The 18,696-nt window shown below is 38.9% G+C and overlaps 1 long non-coding RNA gene and 1 pseudogene across 1 annotated transcript in view; both read right to left on the reverse strand.

Annotated features, from left to right (window-relative positions):
* Positions 1-18,696, reverse strand: part of LOC143435276 (uncharacterized) — a 209,633-nt gene that overhangs the window by 155,230 nt on the left and 35,707 nt on the right. The window lies entirely within an intron of this gene.
* LOC117724241 (uncharacterized) lies at positions 1,043-8,337 on the reverse strand (annotated as a pseudogene).

Below are 18,696 nucleotides of genomic sequence, written 5' to 3' on the forward strand. Positions count from 1 at the left end.
AGATGGAATCCATACCCAACACTGCTTGTGTAACCAAGAACATGAGACAAGATAGCTCAGGGACCAGGGAGAAACCAAACACTACTGTTCTACTAAAAGAAAGTAGCAGTAAAATGGTTCCTAATGGCATTTTTCTTGACTCATAGATTAGAGGTCTTGCTCAGCCATCTTCAGGGAAGTTTCCTCCTGTAGCAGATGGGAACAACTATAGAGACCCACGGCCAGACAATATGCACAGAATGAGAGACCTAGAAACACTCAGCCCAACATGGGAGTCTCTATCAAATCTCTCCCCTCTGGGCTCAGAGAACCATGTGGAAGAGGGAGCCAAAAGGTTTAAGGGTCAGAGAGGATGGAGGACACCAGGTAATCCAGACCATCTAAATCAACAAGATCTTTAGATGAAGCTGACCAGTGAGCTCCAGGGATCTGCTGTCTCCTCAGGGCTTTCGTCAGAAGGAGGTGCTGTCACACCCTACTTAGAAGGCAACTACTTTACCAACTAAGTCATCTCCCCAGATAACAGTAATAATTTTAATTATTACCCATCCACTTATTTCATATTTTGTCTTCATTTCTAATTTTGATTAATTCTCTCTGGGGTCTATCTTAGTCAAAGTTCTTGCATCTCTTTTCAATGATCTTGTTATAAACTGGGTCCAATTCACTGTTGTTGGTTCTTTTTTTTTTTTATTTTTCATGGCAAAATTAGCTATTTGCACTCCTTTTGTCTGAAACAATTTCATGTTTATTAAATCAACTATTTCCAAGTAAAGATTTCCCATGGTATATATACAGGAGATCACAGGACATGAGCTTTAACTGGACTGGAGAGCTTGTATACCACTGGTGATCAGATACTAGATGCACAATTTGACAAACAAAACATCCTCAGTAAAGGTTTTCTGATACCTTACAGATGTGAACAAGGAAGCTACTATCATTTCAATTGCAGTCTTCATGTCTCATGTCACCACAGATTCACAAGAGTAATTGTATCGTGAAATCTTGTTATGGTGGTTGGGCTTCTTTCTTCAAGGTGTCATGAAAATAACAGGGAGAGAAGAGATGATTGAACGCCAGCCTTTATTTCCTGCTGCTTTACATGAGCAGGCTCTGTAGTAAGTTTCCTCTCCAAGATGTCAACTCGTGTTCTGGCTTCTTCAACCATAGCTTTCTGGAAACAACTCTTAATAGCCTATAGATTCTCCAAGTATCGATCTTATAACTTCTTAAATTATTCTATTTTCTGCTTACGAATACCTTGAAATTGTGGGAAAGCTTTTGTTGTTCATCAAATATATTGGAGAGATTTTCAGCCTGTTTCTTGATTTGGTCTACATTGATATTCAACATCACAACTCAAGTCAAAAACTGTTAACAACTGGAGTTCCAGGAAGTGGTCAATTTTCCACTTGATGTTATGGACAGAATGCTGGTATTCCTCACATACTTCCTTCCATCCATGAAGAGATTGCTCACTAGGCCCTGGCTTTGGTCCACTGATTTCATGGAAAGAACTGCTTTCCCCAACAGTTTTAAGGGCCGAATTGTTTCCTGGGTTCTTTTCACAGAGCTGCTGTAAATTGGTGGATGGCAGATTAGGAGTCCCTTTCTGTTGGCTTGGGAGCTCTTCCCTTGATTTTGGATGCATGACTGGTGACTGTAGTCTCCCCATGTTGTACAGGAATCCACAAGTTCCTTAACCACAGGGTTCAGCTCGGTACTTCCCAGTCACCATCCTCTGACACTACCTCACCACAATCTCCCGAAAGCCTCTTTTGCCTCTACCTGTTCACACTCTTGATCTACTTTATGGACTGATTTTATTTTTAATATTGTTTATTGTTTGCCTTAGCATCCTTCATTCTTTTCTGTGAGGAGCCGCATTTGCCATTAAAAGATGGCGCAGGCTTCTGCTTCCTGGTTCTTCACGGAAGCTTTACTTGAGAATGTGCCTGCGCATGGCGCGAAAACCGAGTATGACAATTGGATGAAAGATTTGAGCCAATGAGGGATCTGCACATCTCCCGAAGCTCTATTTAAGCAGCGGGCTTTCTGAGCTCGGAGTCCTTCCTCTTTTCTCCATCTTGAAGAGCTGTTCAATAAATGCTGTCAGAAGAATCCTGAGTGTGGCGTGCTCCTTGTCGGCGAGGCTGTGCGCTACACTTTTCTTCAGTGGTGCATTTTATGATTTGATTGGCTTTTTAAGAATTCCTCAACTCTGAAGAATGGAATCTTTTTCTTAGATCATTTTGACTCTGGGTTCACATTGTGGGTGTGGCAAAGCTAATCCCAAAGACTGCAGGAAGAATTGCGAGACCCAGGGTTGAGCTAAGGGCCATTTCAGCTTTTCATAGTAAATTAAGAAAGATGTCCTCCAGACTTCTCAAGTATATGCTGCCTTCTGCCAATGCTGCATGGACAAATAAGCCCTGCAACCTTAACTTTACGAATTTTAATTGAATACCATCACTGTGGGACTACAAACTTAACCTGTCCATATAATTACCAAGTTACAAACTGAGTATTGCTTACCTTAGCACTAACATGAGTTAGTGACTTATAGTGTTAGTGTTACTGTAGCTAACCTTGAAGAAGACAGTGTTACTGATTTCTCTAAGGTCTGTCTTTCTGCTCAAGTTCATTTTCCATCTCTATGTTTTATTTTTAACTTTGATAATCCATTTATTTTGTAATTGGATATTTCAATTTTTTCTTGGTCTCATCAAATACCTCTTCTCTCTCTCTTTCTCTCTCTCTCTCTCTCTCTCTCTCTCTCTCTCTTTCTCTCCCTCTCTCTCTCCCTCTCCTATCCTTTTCCTTTCTCTCCTGACTTCAAAAAATGTTATAGTTTATTATTAAAAGTCTCAGGAAAAAATTTGAAAACAGAAATCTTTTAAAAAGTAATTTAACACCTAAGTAGTAAACACAATAATCCATATATTATGCATTATGTATAATATATAATATATTATGATTATATTATTATACTATTATGTAATGAACTATATATCATTATTTCATATATATATTATGTTTTACACTATATATTACATATTTTTTACATATTACATAATAAATTAGTATTTAATAATATATATCATATTATAATATATATTTTGATTATATTGAATATAACAATACAAATAATATTATATGTTATATTACATATTATATATTATTGTTGGGGGCCGACTTTTAGCAGAAAGCGGCTATCAGCTTTGCAGCCATCTTGAGCCATATACCCTGACATGAGATTTAAATTACAATAGCCTACAACAGCTGAGAACACTCGGATAATCTTGGTTTAGATACCTTGAGATTAAAGGTGTGTGAGATTAAAGGTGTGTGACTTAATAGTATACTTAGAAGTATAGAGATCAGAGTTAGAGACAAGACCTAAGGGCATGATTAAAGGTGTAACTTAGAGGCGTGGCTTAGAAGTGAGACATATAAAAGGCAGAGACAGAACAGATCAGAATTGAGACGATAGAAGACATTAGTCAGACTATAGAAGACAGAACCAGAGATCAGAGAATATAGACGGAGATCAGAGAATACAAGGGATCATCAGAGACGAATCTCAGACATTAGAGAGACACAGCAGAGAGAAGACATTAGGGAGACATCAGACGAGAGAGAGAGATTCATACACATCAGACATTAGGTAAAATCTGGCCTCACCCTCGCTCTTGCTGAACCCCCGACCTGAAGACCGAAGCAGCAGCTTGGGCCGGGATACAGTGGCTGCCCAAACGTGGGTCGGCCTGGGCCTCAACATTTTGCTCAGGCCGAGACATTTTTTGGCCACCCCAACTTGGGGCTAGTGCGGTCCCCAACATATTATAATAATTATGCTGATGACCACTGTGTGTCCACTGATAATTTATGATATGGCAAGAACTGTCTTAAGTTCTTACCACCCATTAGATTATTGTAGACTGACAGAAAACCTGTGAAACAGTTGTTACCATTAGTTTCATTTTATAGGTACTAAAAGGCAACTCAAATGAGGTGATTAGCACAAAGTCTCACAGCTGGGGAAAGAGAAATTTAGAATATATACTTGGTGATCTGATGGGAAGGTCAGGTGCAAAATCACTTTGGGATTTCACAACATTTTAATACCTGAGGATGAGAAGAAACCTTTGGGAGATTTGGTGACCTGGGAGAGAGAAAGCATTAACAAGCTGTAGTCTGAAGCCATCTGACCTGACTCTATGGGATAGAAGGATACAAACCACCTCTGATATGGGAGAGCACATGCAAGAGAAATGTTACAGGTCTCCACAACTCAAATTCCATGTTCGGTAATGATTGAAGAGAAGTGGAGATAACATTCTAGGTCCTTTTGGGACAACCCAGTCCCAGTATAGTAAATTAATTAAGAAGTTGCATCTCAATCAGGACAAAAATCTATATTCATTAAGCTTTATGAAGTCATTAATAACTTATGATCTCAGATTACCAATCTAATTGAGGCAATGTGGCATTTACAGTAAGAATTGGGCTGAGAAGCACCAATCAATTAATCAACTCCCATGCCTTTCCTAAACAACTTCATTCTAGTCAGGGTTTCTTCTAATATATTATTTATGTATAGAGAAGTAGAGCAATTCAAAATTCCCAGGAGAGGCCACCACTGTGTGCCAAAATCAGTTCCCCAAGATCTATTCTTTCCAATCATGGGCACTGGACTTCTTACCCAAGAAAACAGCTTTTTTTTTTTTTTTTCTGTTATTATCCATTCTTCTAAAAAAAAAAAAAAAAAAAAAAAAAGCATGTAAAGAAAAACAGGTCTATTCTTTTATGTTATGAGTGACATATTAGGTGGTAATCTTGGGTGGCTGCTTCCATCAATCCCAATTGAATTAGCCAGTAGTAGCATGTGAAAGTGATCAAGAGACACAGCAATAACCCGATGCAAAATGAATACAAATGATTTGACGCAAGATCTGATCAAATAATACAAGGGGCTGAATTAACAAGTGAGCAAAATTAAATGAAAATGGCAAGATTTCACAGATAACTAGCTGTGGCAAGAAAAGAATTAGACAACTATTCTAAACCTTTATTTTTCTCATCTGGAAACACGTCTAAAGTTGTGTGAGTAACAGACTGAAAGTCTGTTGTGATGTGGGGTTTGGGATAATATTCAGTTTTGTGTTAGACACTTTAGGCTCTCAAATAATTATATGTATCAACGTAACAAACGAATCCTATGTTAGCCACTGGTCTACAGTTGCCATAAAAATGACTTCTTTCTTTTCCTGTAAACTAGGTAGGAGGAAGTGGAAAGATAAACATTGACAGACTAAATTCTTTGCAGCATTTCTCTGATATTACCGCCCTCTGTAATCTTAATATCAGCATAAGAAGCACCATGGAGCTTAACAGAGATAACATTCAAGCTATCCACTCTTGAAGTTCAGTTTAAACAGTCGCTTACAAACAAGGCTATTAAATATCATTCTGTGGGTGGGTGGGTAGAGGCAAACCCTCATAGAAGCAGGAGGAGGGGAGAAGGGGTAGGGGGTGTTGGGGGGGGATGGGGAAAGGGGATAACATTTGAAATGTAAGTAAATAAAATATTTAGAATATTAAAATAAGAATTTTAAATAAAGAAATTATTTAATAAAGAAATTAAAAAAATGAATCTCACTCTGCACATTTTAAAAGAGGGAAAGAACACTTTCCTCTCTAAAAGTCATTTTTAGAATTAGAATTAGAAGGAACATAATTAAATTCTCCAGCCTGCTTTTGGGACAGATCAAGGACTGTTCTTTTTACTTTGAGAGTCACACCAATTGTTTGCTGGGTAGCCAGTGTTTCCAATGGACAAATGCGCCCTTACATCCCGAGGCCATTATTTCAGCATAGAAATTGCAGGCAGCACACTTGATAAGAACAACAGTAAAGAAAAAGGGGGAATCCTGAAATGGAATTGTTTTTATTTCTCATTTTAAACAATATTTCAGATTAGCATACAAATAACATTTCCATAGTTATGCCTTTGGACTTTATTCTTTCCCACGTCCTTCTTCCTTCTCCCCCAACCCCTCCCAGATGTCTTTTGGTTTCCTCTGGTTGGTTCCCCTCCTTCTTCCATGTTAGTTATTCTTTGCTTCTTTCTTTTTTTTTTTTTAAGTGGGTGTGCAGGGAGGTATGCACATGAAAGTGCCTACGTGCAGATGCATATATGTGACTGCAGGTGCCTGTGTGCAGGTGCAAGTATGGGAGTGCAGTTGCCTGTGTTCAGGTGCAAATATATGAGTCCAGGTGCCTATGTGCAGGTGAATATGAACACCAGAGAATAAAGTATTGTGTCATCCTCAGAATGAATCCTCCCTTGAGACATGGTCCTTTGACTGGGAGATCAACAGTTTTGTTAGATAGCCATTCAGTAAACCCCAGGGATTTACTGGTATGATCGTTTGAATATGGTTGGTTCCCCGGAATGCCACTGTTAGGAGGTGTGGCCTTGTTGGATCAGGTGTGGCCTTGTTGGAGGAAGTATGTCATTGTGGGTGTGGCTTTAAAATATTTTTCCTAGCTCCCTGGAAGCCAGTCTTCTAGCAGCCTTCAGATAAAGATGTAGAACTCTCAGCTCCTCCAGTCCATGTCTTCTTGGATGCCATCATGCTCCTGTCTTGATGAACTGAACCTGCAAGCCAGTCCCTTTGGTCATAGTGTCTGTCCACAGCAATAAAACCCAAAATAAGACAACTGGTCTCTGCCTGTGGAGAACTAAGATTACAGATATTTTCTATTACACCCAACACTTTTACATTGGTTCTGGGGGTTAAACTCAGGCCCTCATGCTAAGAAGCAAGTATGTGCTACCCACTGAGCTATTATGATTCCAGTTTACTTCTGTTTTATCATGTATGTTCTATTATCCCCCTAAGATCATTTTCTCCTCTCTCATGATTCTCATTCTAGTTTCATGCCATGTGCATGGATATATGTGTATTTACATACATGTATATAATTCAGAATTCAATTCTGATTACGAGCAAAAACCACTCTGTATCTCTCTGAATCTGGTTTATGGTTCTTCACATGACTCTGTGCCAGCCAGCTACTGAAATGGAAATTTAAGGATTGATGTCTGTGAGTCATATGAATAGTTGCCTGCTGAGAATAGTCCCAAACTAATGCCTAGTATTTGTGTGGATGTTTGTATGGAACTGTGCCTCTGTGTGTGTGTGTGTGTGTGTGTGTGTGTGTGTGTGTGTGTGTGTAGTTGAATATGTGTGGTGTATGTGTGTGTGCAGATGTGAGAGGCCAGAAGACCCTGGATATGCTACTCTATTTCTCTCCATCCTATTCACAATCTCTCACTGGATCTGCAGCCCCAGTGACCCCTCTGTCATTGACTCTCACAGTACTCTAGTTATAAGCATACACTGCCACGTCTCGTTTTCTCAGGTGGGTGCTGAGGATTTGAACATAGTTGCTTGTGCTTAGAGACTGAGCCATCTCTCTGCTCCCATCCCCTGGCACTTGACTAAAGCCAAAGCTGTTGTCCCTGCTTTTGTAATGACAGTGTGGCAAACACTGTGCATTCATGTATGGATATATTGGTGATCCAATAACACCTCACAATTGAAAGCAGCTGCCACAGAGTACAGTTTAACCCAGTCACACTAGTCTCTGAAGCAGTTCAAAACCCCTCTTGAGTCTCTTTCAGGACATACAGATGTAAACAACAGACGCAGGAAGATTTCTTTAAATGCCAAATCTTCCCATACACAATGGCATTTGAGATATGGATTTTATCTCCTCTATCCAATGCAAGTTATTTCTTTTTACTCACAGGAGCAAAGTGTGATGTTCCCATAGGCTGTCAGTAGACTCAGTGAAATAGCAATCTGCAATTCTAATTTATCACCAGTGTTAAGATACAACTCAACCAAGACGACACAGCCAAGTCCTAGTATCCTCCAGCCGTAGGGAGTTGGGCATAGATAACTCTGCAGAAGTGGGTCTTTCCTTGAGTTGTTCTGTGGTATTTGAAAGGCTAGCTGTATGACCAGAGTGCCATCGGGAACATTTCTTCTAGTTCCTGCATCTTAACAGATCACTTAAAATGAAAGCCAGTACTTCTATAGGCATCCGCTCATACCTAGCTCATGGTACTGTGTTCCACCTTACCTAAACTGTTTCCCAGGAAACTGGAGGGAGAAATGTCAACCCTGAGGAGGTCTTGATTTTTCCCACTTTCACATTCTCCACACATATCTTGACAATGCCCCATGCTTCATTTTGATTATCCAACCTTTCAGGAAAACCTTGCTGCTTGGAGACCTTGCCACATTTTTTGATAGTCATTTTCTTGAGGTGGTTGGAGACGGCTAATCTATATGAAAGTTGACATCTGGTAACCAGGCTGAGTGAATTCCGCTGAGCTGAAGTTCAAGGCTGGAGCAGACTCTGGGGACTTTCAGAGCTGAGTCTATTAGGGACAATGTAGTAATTGAAGCTACATTTCTTGCTAAACAATTACAACTTTCTCTGAGAGGTTAAATATGAATCCCTGCAGAAATGGCTCATTTCGTGTAGGAATTAAGAGTCAAGCTCTGTCAAATATCTTAGCTCTATTATATGACCCCTGTCATTGAAAACTGTTGCCCATGATAAAATGTACAACACACCAACTTTTCAAATTCAAATAACACATTTGAATCTCAAAGGATAAAATTGGGAAAATTAAGCCAAAAACTGACTTTATAATCAGCTATACTGAGCCCTGCCCACTTAATGTCTGAATTGTTGCTGTTTGATCTTTTATGCTAATGTCTCATAACACATCTGGTGGGTAGAAGCCAAAGGCTTTGTTTGTGAACCCTTCATCTCGGAGGTTGCTCCGAGAGCTTAAAGTAACTACTTGGGTGTCATTACCCAAATTGTCCTACTTTTTCATTGATGTCAACTCATTTGTACCTGAGATGAAAGGTAGACACCCTTAATGATACTAAGATAAATTCTGCATTTCTGAAGAGTTCATTGCAGCATTGTTACCATATCCCCAGAGTATAGTAGAAAATACAAGACAAGTGGAAAACAAGGAGAGGTAAAGGCAGGAAGGAGCACAGATCATATCCTATAGGAAAGAACAAAAGGTATGTACCATAGGCAGGAAGTGGCCTCCTAACACAAGAGGATCTTCCGAAATACTCTTCACAAATCTCAAAGCTAATGTCACAGCTCCCCTCCAAAGACAAGGCACTTATATCTTTCTTTCCCATTTTCTACTTTTCAAGTATTAGAATGAGTGCTGCATGCACACGACATGAAATGCAAAACATACAAACAATAAACTAGAAAAAAGAGAGAGAGAGAAAAGGGTGAAAATTTTTTCCCATCTCTTTGTCCTCTTCCACAGAGAATTTCTTAGGAACAGGCCTTTGCAATTTAGCTCCAGGTACAGAAAAAGAACAGTAAACCATGACCTGGGTTCCAGGTGCTCATGTTACCTAATAATATTTAATACAGTTTAACATTTTCCATTCTTAAAGCTGCAATTAAAATGTATTTTATATGCATAACCATTTTGCCTGTGTGTGGATGGATGGATGGATGGATGGATGGTATGGATGGATGGATAGATGTGTGTATGTATGTGCCCAGTATGTATGCTTAATGTTCACAGAGGCCAGAAGAAGGCTGAAACTAGAGTTACAGGCAGCTATGAACTGCCATGTGGGTGCTGGGAACCCAACCCAAGTCCTCTGCAGAAATAGTAACTGTTCTTAATATCTTAGCCACCTCTGCAGCACCAGGGCTGCAAAGTTTTTAGTGAATATAAAACAAATCCTTACTTTCTCAGCTCCATGAATACATGTCCATTATTATCCACTTGAGCAAACCATTGATCACCACTAGAATGCTCTTCCAGCCCAAGCTGTCCCAGCTGGCCAGGGATTGACCTATACTGTCAGACTCTCGGGTTACATTCACTATGTCACCACAAATTTAATTTCGGGCTAGAATTTAACTTCGCCAGATCCAAATCGATGCAGGTTGTTGGCTCCTCAAACCATTTATCTGTGTTTATTATGCGACAGGTATAAATCTTAACAAAATTAAGATTTATTCATGCCTTTTAATCAAATCGATTCTGCTCTAGCCGGTCTGAAAGTAGTGAATCAAAATTGATACCCATGCTACCCCACAATCATCTGATAAATGAAGACCCTGAGTTGTCAGTAACATTTTTTTTTCTTAAAATTTATTGATCACCAAATCAGAAAGTATGCACTGAGTATTTGCAAGACTTCAGACTGCACCAGGCACACAAAATGATAAGCTGAGAGTTTTTGGATAATTCTGCTCAGTTCTTAAACCATAATTAGCATTCACTATTTTCCATCATAAAAAGGCCTAGAACAGCTAGCTGCTCTTAAATAAGTTTTAGCAATTATACAACAGATTCAAGCTCCTTTGACAGATCTCACAGTGTTAGAGAATAGCTAATTAGTATTAATAAATCGCCAACTCCATGGGCCTAAGGAAAGATAGGAGGAGAATATTTAATATTGTTCTCAACAAATTTGATTTTTAATTAAAAGAAATGGATGTACTCTTTTATGCATCTATCTCTTATGGACATGCATGACGCTAATGCATGTCTATAACACCTTTCATTCACACCCAAGCCTCACCCCCGTGCTCCTACCCCTTCCCCAACAAGAAATTAGTAGGCATCACTTATGGTTAGGTGTCTACATTTCAGTTAACACATGCTTGCATATTGCACTTATCTGGGATTCTTAGTGCTTGCTTTGGAAGTCACTGTCTACACTGAGAATACTTGTACTAATCTTGACGGTATAGAAATAGCACGTCATGCTTTACTTGAACCACACTGTGTGTATGTGGAGGGGAACATCTATCTCTCTTTTCTTATATCCCATAGTCCCTAGGTGAAGGCTGCAAAGCTGTTCACCCACAGCCAAGCAGCATTCTCTCTATAGGACATCCCAGAGCAGAGTCCCATCCCCAGCCAATTCCGCTGAACAGAACGTCTCTATATAACAGGTACTGTGTGTTTTCTCTCTCCAGCTCATTCACTTTCGAGCATGGAATTTAATAGCATATTGCTTTAATTAAGTAGTTAGTGATGTGCTGTTTGTAACTTTTAATTTCAAAAACAGTTGACACTATTTTTTTCATTATCTTTAAATTACGTCAGCCTTTACTGTGTCTACTCTATGAATTATTTCCAATGAGAAGCTCTAACTTACTTTGTCTTATTCCCTGTCTTCCGATTTGTTCTCTCTCCCTACCCCTCTAGTCCCGCCCACATCTCTTCTCATACTAAGTACTCCTTCCTGTCACTTTCAGCCATTTTCTTATCCTTACTCTCAGACTGTAAGAATGCTAATTGAATGCTAACTAAAGACATTCTGACAGTCTTTTCATTAGCACTTTTTTCTGTGGCTCTAAAGTTGTTTAGTGTTACTATTTTAAATTTCCAGTAGTCTCTTTTTATATTGTAGCTTTCAACTTATTTCACACTTTGATTGCATTGTTATCAGAGAATACACTCTGTTATTCGTAATATTTGAACATTTAAAGTTTAATATCTGGTCTAATGTATGAATTACATGTTAGGACATTTGAACATAAAACATATTTTAAGTACAGAATTTAATAGTTATACTATAGTTATCATTTTCATTGACTTATATCCTGTATGTATTAAATATATGTAAACATATGTATTACTATCCTGTATTTTAATAAACGATTTATTTGTTTGATGTGATTGATCTTCATAGTGCTAAAGTCCAAATTTCCTAATCTACAATTTCTAACACTGAAGCTTCTCTAAAAATTAGTAGGCTAGTACAAATGAAACCAACATGTTCTGAAGCTAATTGTACTATCTTCACCCCAATTCGCAAAAGAAAAAAATGGCTACTGAAGTGTGAGTCTGGTGAATAACAAGGGGCTACTTCACACATCACAGAGATGCTGAGCTATACATGATCTGTGCCCTTTTAAAACCTGAATGATCCTAAATATCTAAATATACTGGAGTCTAGGACCTTGCATAAAGAACTGTATGTATATCTGATCTTCATCTCTGTGTCAGTATAACTGACATCTTGTATAGCTTTAAAAACTTATGTAAGTATGTATGTATATATGTATGTATGTATTGCTTTTTGCATTTATTTTTCCAGTGTTTGATCAGGCCCATGTGTCTGCTCTAAGGATTGTCCTTATTTCTTGGCGTATTACTCCTCAGTCTCTACTTTTCTGGGTAATAGTCATTAATCTCTTTATGTGAACAAGAGAAATATGTCTTTGCTTCTGAGCTTTGGCTTTCTGAACTTTCTCAAATTTAATTAATATGTTTTGAGTATTTATGTGGACTTCAGTTACACAGATGACTGTTTTGCCTGCATGTATGCATATGCACTATGTTGGTGTCTGGTGCTCCCAAGACTTGGAGTTATAGACAATTGTGAGCAGACATGTGGTTGCTAGGAACGAAACCCTGGTCCTCTGTAAGAGCAAGTGCTTCTGACTGCTGCTCCATTGCTCCAGCCTCAACCTTTTAATATTTAGATTAATTTTTAAAAATATATTCTGTAAGTATTTTTCTATGCTGCAAATACTTTATTTCACAGCCAAGGGAGTCAGGCTGTCAAAGAAGCTTAGAGTGGGAGATGTAATACTTTGTTCGATTTACATTTACAAACAATCACCTATTGTCATTTTACAGATTCTTAAAAAACGTTAAGAGACCTGATAGCCTAACTATGCTAAAGAAGAAACTGGGAAATGTACCTGAACTTGTTGGTACAGGATAGGACTCTCTGAAGATGACCTCAATAGCACTGGTATTGGCCCTTAAGGGGATAGAAACTCCACAGGAAGACCAACAGAGTCAATTAACCTAGTCCCCTGGGAGGGCTCAAAGACTGAGCCACCAAAGAGCATACATGGCATATGTGTAGCAGACATGCAACAGTCTCTATGTGGGTCTCCCAACAACTGGAGCTGTCGTCTGACTGTGGCATCTGTTCCCCAACATGCTGTCTTGTCTGGCCTCAGTGGGAAAGGATGCCTCTCATCAGGCAAAACTAGATGTGCCAGGGTAGAAGGATACCCAGGGGCCCCACTATCTCAGAGGAGAAAGGGGAATAGGGGAGGAACTCTGTAAGGGGGACCTGGAGGGGGGAGTGTTCCCAATGTAAGAAATGAGGAACAAAACACCAGCAATGAATTGAATTAGACCCCATGAAACTAAGTCTCTGTATGGCAAAGTTCTCCATTACTTCAGCAAATATGCAGCCTACAGAATTGTAAACATTGTTACGAGCTTTCTAACTTTGTATCTCACAGAGGGTTACTCAGTACCCAGAAGAATTAAATAACTAAACACAAAGATACAAAACGTTTATAGTAAAACCAACAGTTGGCTACAAACAGCAGCAACAGTAGCAGGTTGTTAGCACTTGTCTTAGTTTCCCATCCTATTGCTAAGAAAAAATACCCTAACAAAAGGAACTTTAAGGCCAAAGGGATTTGTTTGGCTTGCAATAGAAGTTATCGTCCTTCAATGAAGATATTTCAAAGCAGGAGTTTAAAGCAGCAATTACAACCACAGTCTAGAAGAGTGGTTCTCAACCTTCCTAATACTTCGACCCTTTAATACAGTTTTCCATGTTGTGATGATCCCTGGACCATAAAATTAGTTCATTGCCACTTCATAACTGTAACTCCATTACTGTTACTAATTGTAATACAAATATTTGATATGCAGGATATCTGATATGTGACCCCCTGTGAAAGGGTTCTTCAACCCCTAAAGGGGCCATGACTCACAGGTTGGGAACCACTGGTCTAGAAAAAAGACATAATGAATACCTGTAAGGTGTTCCCCCCATTTTGTTGGATGCTGGGCCAAGCTATGGAATGGTGCCATCATACTCAAGAGTTTGTTTTCCTACCTCAACTAACTCAGTGAGGAGAATTCCTCACAGACATGCTCACAGTCCAATGTGATCTAGAGAACCCCTGATTGTCACCTTGACAAGTAACTATTGTAGCATTTTTTTATCTTGGAATCCTGAGCCTCGTCCCTCAAAGGGCCACCCCAAGAGGATGAGGTGACACGTGTATACACAGGAGTCAGTATTACAAAACAGGGAGTATAGGTAAGCAAAGCTTTTACAATAAACTGTAACACTGGAGCCCTTTGCTGCAGAAGAAACCATTGTATTGTTACAGTGCATAGCAAATAGGCCTACCTCCGGTTTTAGTAGGAGGTGGCGCCCCTCCCCCATCTTCCACAGCAAATATTGCACAAAGATCGCTGAAAAGATGATTTGGTATAAATGATAGCCAGTGTCTCTCCTTGCAAAATATACAGAAATATTCTCCAGAGAACTGCCTCCTGCCAATACCCATTACTCATCTCCATACCAACTTGGCTTCTGCAAAACTGTTGCATGCAAAGGTCCCATCAGCCATTCTATTTAATCTGACCCAAAGTGGCTGATCAAATCATCTTGATGTATCTCTTACAGCAATTAGCTGAAGAGAGCATCAACAGGACCCCAAGCCACAGACTGGAAGAGTAATCTACGATAATGACATCAACTTAATCCCTTAATGTCTTAAGCATAAACAACTTGATAAATTCACTAAAATGGTGTGATCTGCTTTGAAATGCCTGGTGAATTTCTTCTCAATTTTCTTTTTTATTAAATACATTTTTTTTTTTTGAGTAAAACAGAGCTGAAACACTTCTCCACTTTCCTTCTCAACTTTCTTTATTAACTTTTCCACTAGTGAGGGAAATTAATTCAGAAACAGAAAACTGCATTAGAAATTGCCCAGGATCTTTCTTTGGATCACAAAGAGGAAAGAAACCTCAGACAATTCTCCTAATCTCTAATGACTCTGGACACTGTACTGGACAGTCTCAGGACCAAAGAGATATCATTGATCACTTCCACTAAGAAGCAAACTGTGAAGCATTCTTTCTAACTGGATGAATCCTACTACAGGCGTAACAGCCCTCAGAGTGTGAGTCAATAGTCATCCCTCCAGGCGTCTTCTGATAACCAAGAGTGTGTTCATTTGGGCAAGACCTTAAGCTGGAGACAACATTTCTTGGAACTAAACTGCATATAAAAATGTTTCTCTGGCATCTGCAACATGGTTTCTTCCCTCAGTCACAAATGTGGAGTTGTAAGTTGTGTGTATCTACGTGGATTCAGGTGTCACTCACTGTAGAGTTATCTGCAGAGCACTCTGAGAGTCACTGAACTGAATGTCTCTGACAGAGATTTTCCTGTATCGCCCTGCATGTCTGTTCCACTGTTTTCTGCATGGCTTTATGTAGATGGATGTAAAGTACATGCATATATGCAAATGTGTGTATATGTGTGTGTGTGTTTGTGTGTGTGTGTGTGTGTGTGTGCATGTACAGATACCAACTCTCCTGTGTAAGGACATCAGATAAGAGTATAAGGTGACCTCTTTGGCCATTCTCTGGCTTGTTCCTTTAAGACAAAATCTTTCACTGAACACAGAGCCTGGGTTCCTCCAATAGAAGAACAGCCAGGAAACTCCATTAATTTTCCTATCTCCATTCTCTCAAAGCTTGGCTTGTATAGGACCACACCCAGCTTCTTCAGAGGAATGCTTGAGTTTGAACTCTGAATCTCATGATTGTGAAACAAATGCTGTTTTGTAATAACCAAGGTCTCTCTTGCACCCTCCACAGTACTTTAAATGTTTTACATGTTTTGATGTCTAGAGTTTGGCCTGATTTGTTGGCGTTTTTATGCAACCAGCCTTGATCTTCACTTCTCATATGTAGACTTTTGGAAGTTTTTCAAGTATGCAAATGGGGAAGTGCTGATTGTAATAATCATATCTCCACCAGATGTCTCAGGAAAGTCTGTTAAACATGTTCATATATAGTTTCAAAATGAAGAAACTTGTTGTCTTCTGTGTTTACTATTATCTCTCTTTATACTTCACTGCAATGTTTCTGTTTCTAAATGACAATATTTTATACCATACATACTGAACTGGAAATCAGTTTCAAAGCACAGCCATCTTTTAGAAGGTGTCATAAAGCATTATATAGTATAGTATTTAACTTGCTTTTTTCTTATGGGTATGGAACAGGTGTTTTAAAACAGAGCCACATTTGAAATGTGAGAGCATTCTTTAAATGCATTTAAATGCATTTAAAATGTGAGAGCATTCTTGTTTGGAATGTATGTAAAGAAAATATGAAAAGAAGGATGAAGTTAGGCAGTAGTTTTGCTGAGGTGCCGGTAAAGCCCGGATTTTATTGATCATGCAAGATTATGGAGCAAGACTAGTGCTACAGAATTGCTTCACATTGAGAATGATAGATCAACCTTTATGTCCCAAAAGCCAGGGAAGTAGGCTCTGTCTCTTCTGCTGAGAATAATTCCCAGGGAAAGTTCCTTCTCAGAATTATCAACCACAAAGACTTAAAGTAGCCTCCAAGAATAGGTACTTGAATTAACTGGATCTGAAACATGAGGTACTCATCCACTGGTCTTATACAAACCTCCTTGAAGGTATGTCAGCTTATCACATTCCAACCTTTTTGCTAGTCTTGGCACAAAGACTACGTGATGCTTGGTAGGAAAAATTAATTAATAAAATAACATCTAGCAACTATAAAATTCTTGAAAAGAAAGAGAGAAACAGAAGTCATGAGGTTGGATCTCATTCAAGATATAACTGGGATTGCTGTACATTCAATAGTTATAAGCTCCGTTAAACTACAGTTAAGAGTATTGACTCTATTTAGAAAGCCTTTGATGGGTTTTATCCAGGCCTGTGATCAAATCCAGATTTTATATTGATCATTCTACCAACAGTGTGCACAAGAACAAAAGAGAAAGAAAACAAAGACTAATCACAAGCTTTTACAAAAATTTCTGTAAATAAAATTATGAAGCTCTAAAATAGGACAGCCTCAGTAAAAAATAAGAATAAAGAAATGTTTTAGAAAACAGGATTTAGTTCTAGGGAAAGATAAAAGAAAGTTAAGAGTGCAAATGATTCTCAATTTTCTGGCTCATGTAAACAGATAGTAGAATTCAATGGAAACTAAAGGATAACAAGGCTAGAAGATGTCCTAACATTAGAAAATGGATCATGCTGCTCCCAATCTCACAGAACCCAGAGGAAGCAGGCCTTCCAGGAGCTCTAACCCTGGCAGTATCTTAGATAAGGAACTGGCTCCAAACAGGGAGTAACTGGGACCCTCTAGGACCCAGGAAGTCACTCCTGGCATGGAGCACTGAATCCTTCCTGTCTGCACCTGAGCACTGAGCAGATCTTGGGCCCCAGCTCTAACCCCAGTAGTAACACCCACCCCACACAGTTCTGATACAACCAAAATAATAGGAAAGACAGGCTCCAGTCAGAGACAGGGCAGGTAGCCCTAAGGAGATCCAGATGGCAAAAGGCAAGCACAAGAACATAAGCATCAGCCACCCAGGGTACTTGGCATCATTAGAACCTAGCTCTCTCACACTAGAAAGACCTGAATTCCCCTTATAACTAGGGAAGCAAGATTCCAATTTAAAATCACTTCTAATGGTGATGATAGAGAACTTTAAGAAGAACATAAATAACACACTCAAAGAATTTCAGAAGAACACAGGTAAACAGGTAGCAGCCCTTAAAGAGGAAGCACAAAAATTTTTTAAAGAATTACAAGAGAACACAACCAGACAGGTGAAGGAATTGAACAAAACCATTCAGCAAATGAAAATGGAAGTAGAAACAATAAAGAAATCACAAAGGGAGACTGCCATAGAGTTGGAAAACCTGGGAAAGAAATCAGGAGCCATAGGTGCAAGCATCACCAACAGAATACAAGAGATAGAAGAAAGAATCTCAGGTGCAGAAGATACCATAGAAAATATTGACACAACTCTCAAAGAAAATACAAAATGCAAAAAGTTCTTAACACAAAACATCCAGAAAATCCAGGACACAATGAGAAGACCAAACCTAAGTATAGATGAGAGTGAAGATTCTCAACTTAAAGGGCCAATAAATATCTTCAACAAAATTATAGAAGAAAATTTCCCTAATCTAAAGAACGAGATGTCCATAAACATACAAGAAGCTTATAGAACACCAAATAGACTGGACCAGAACAGAAATATCTCCTGTCACATAATAATCAAAACACCAAGTGCACAAAACAAAGAAAGAATATTAAATGCAGTAAGGGAGAAAGGCCAAGTAACATATAAAGGCAGACCTATCAGAATTACACCAGACTTCTCACCAGATACTATAGAAGCTAGAAGATGCTGGGCAGATGTCATACAGACCCTAAGAGAACACAAATGCCAGCCCAGGCTACTATACCCAGCAAAACTCTCAATTACCATAGATGGAGAAACCAAGATATTCCACGACAAAACCAAATTTACACAATATTTTTCCACAAACCCAGCATTGTAAAGGATAATAGAGGGAAAGCTCCAATTCAAGGAGTAAAATTATACCCTAGAAAGAGCAAGAAAGTAATCCTCTTCCAACAAATCCAAAAGAAGATAGCCACACAAAGATAATTCCACCTCTAATAACAAAAATAACAGGAGGCAACAATCACTGTTCCTTAATATCTCTTAACGTCAATGGACTCAATTCCCC

This window comes from Arvicanthis niloticus, chromosome 20 (assembly GCF_011762505.2).
Source record: "Arvicanthis niloticus isolate mArvNil1 chromosome 20, mArvNil1.pat.X, whole genome shotgun sequence".
Taxonomy (NCBI): Eukaryota; Metazoa; Chordata; class Mammalia; order Rodentia; family Muridae; genus Arvicanthis; species Arvicanthis niloticus.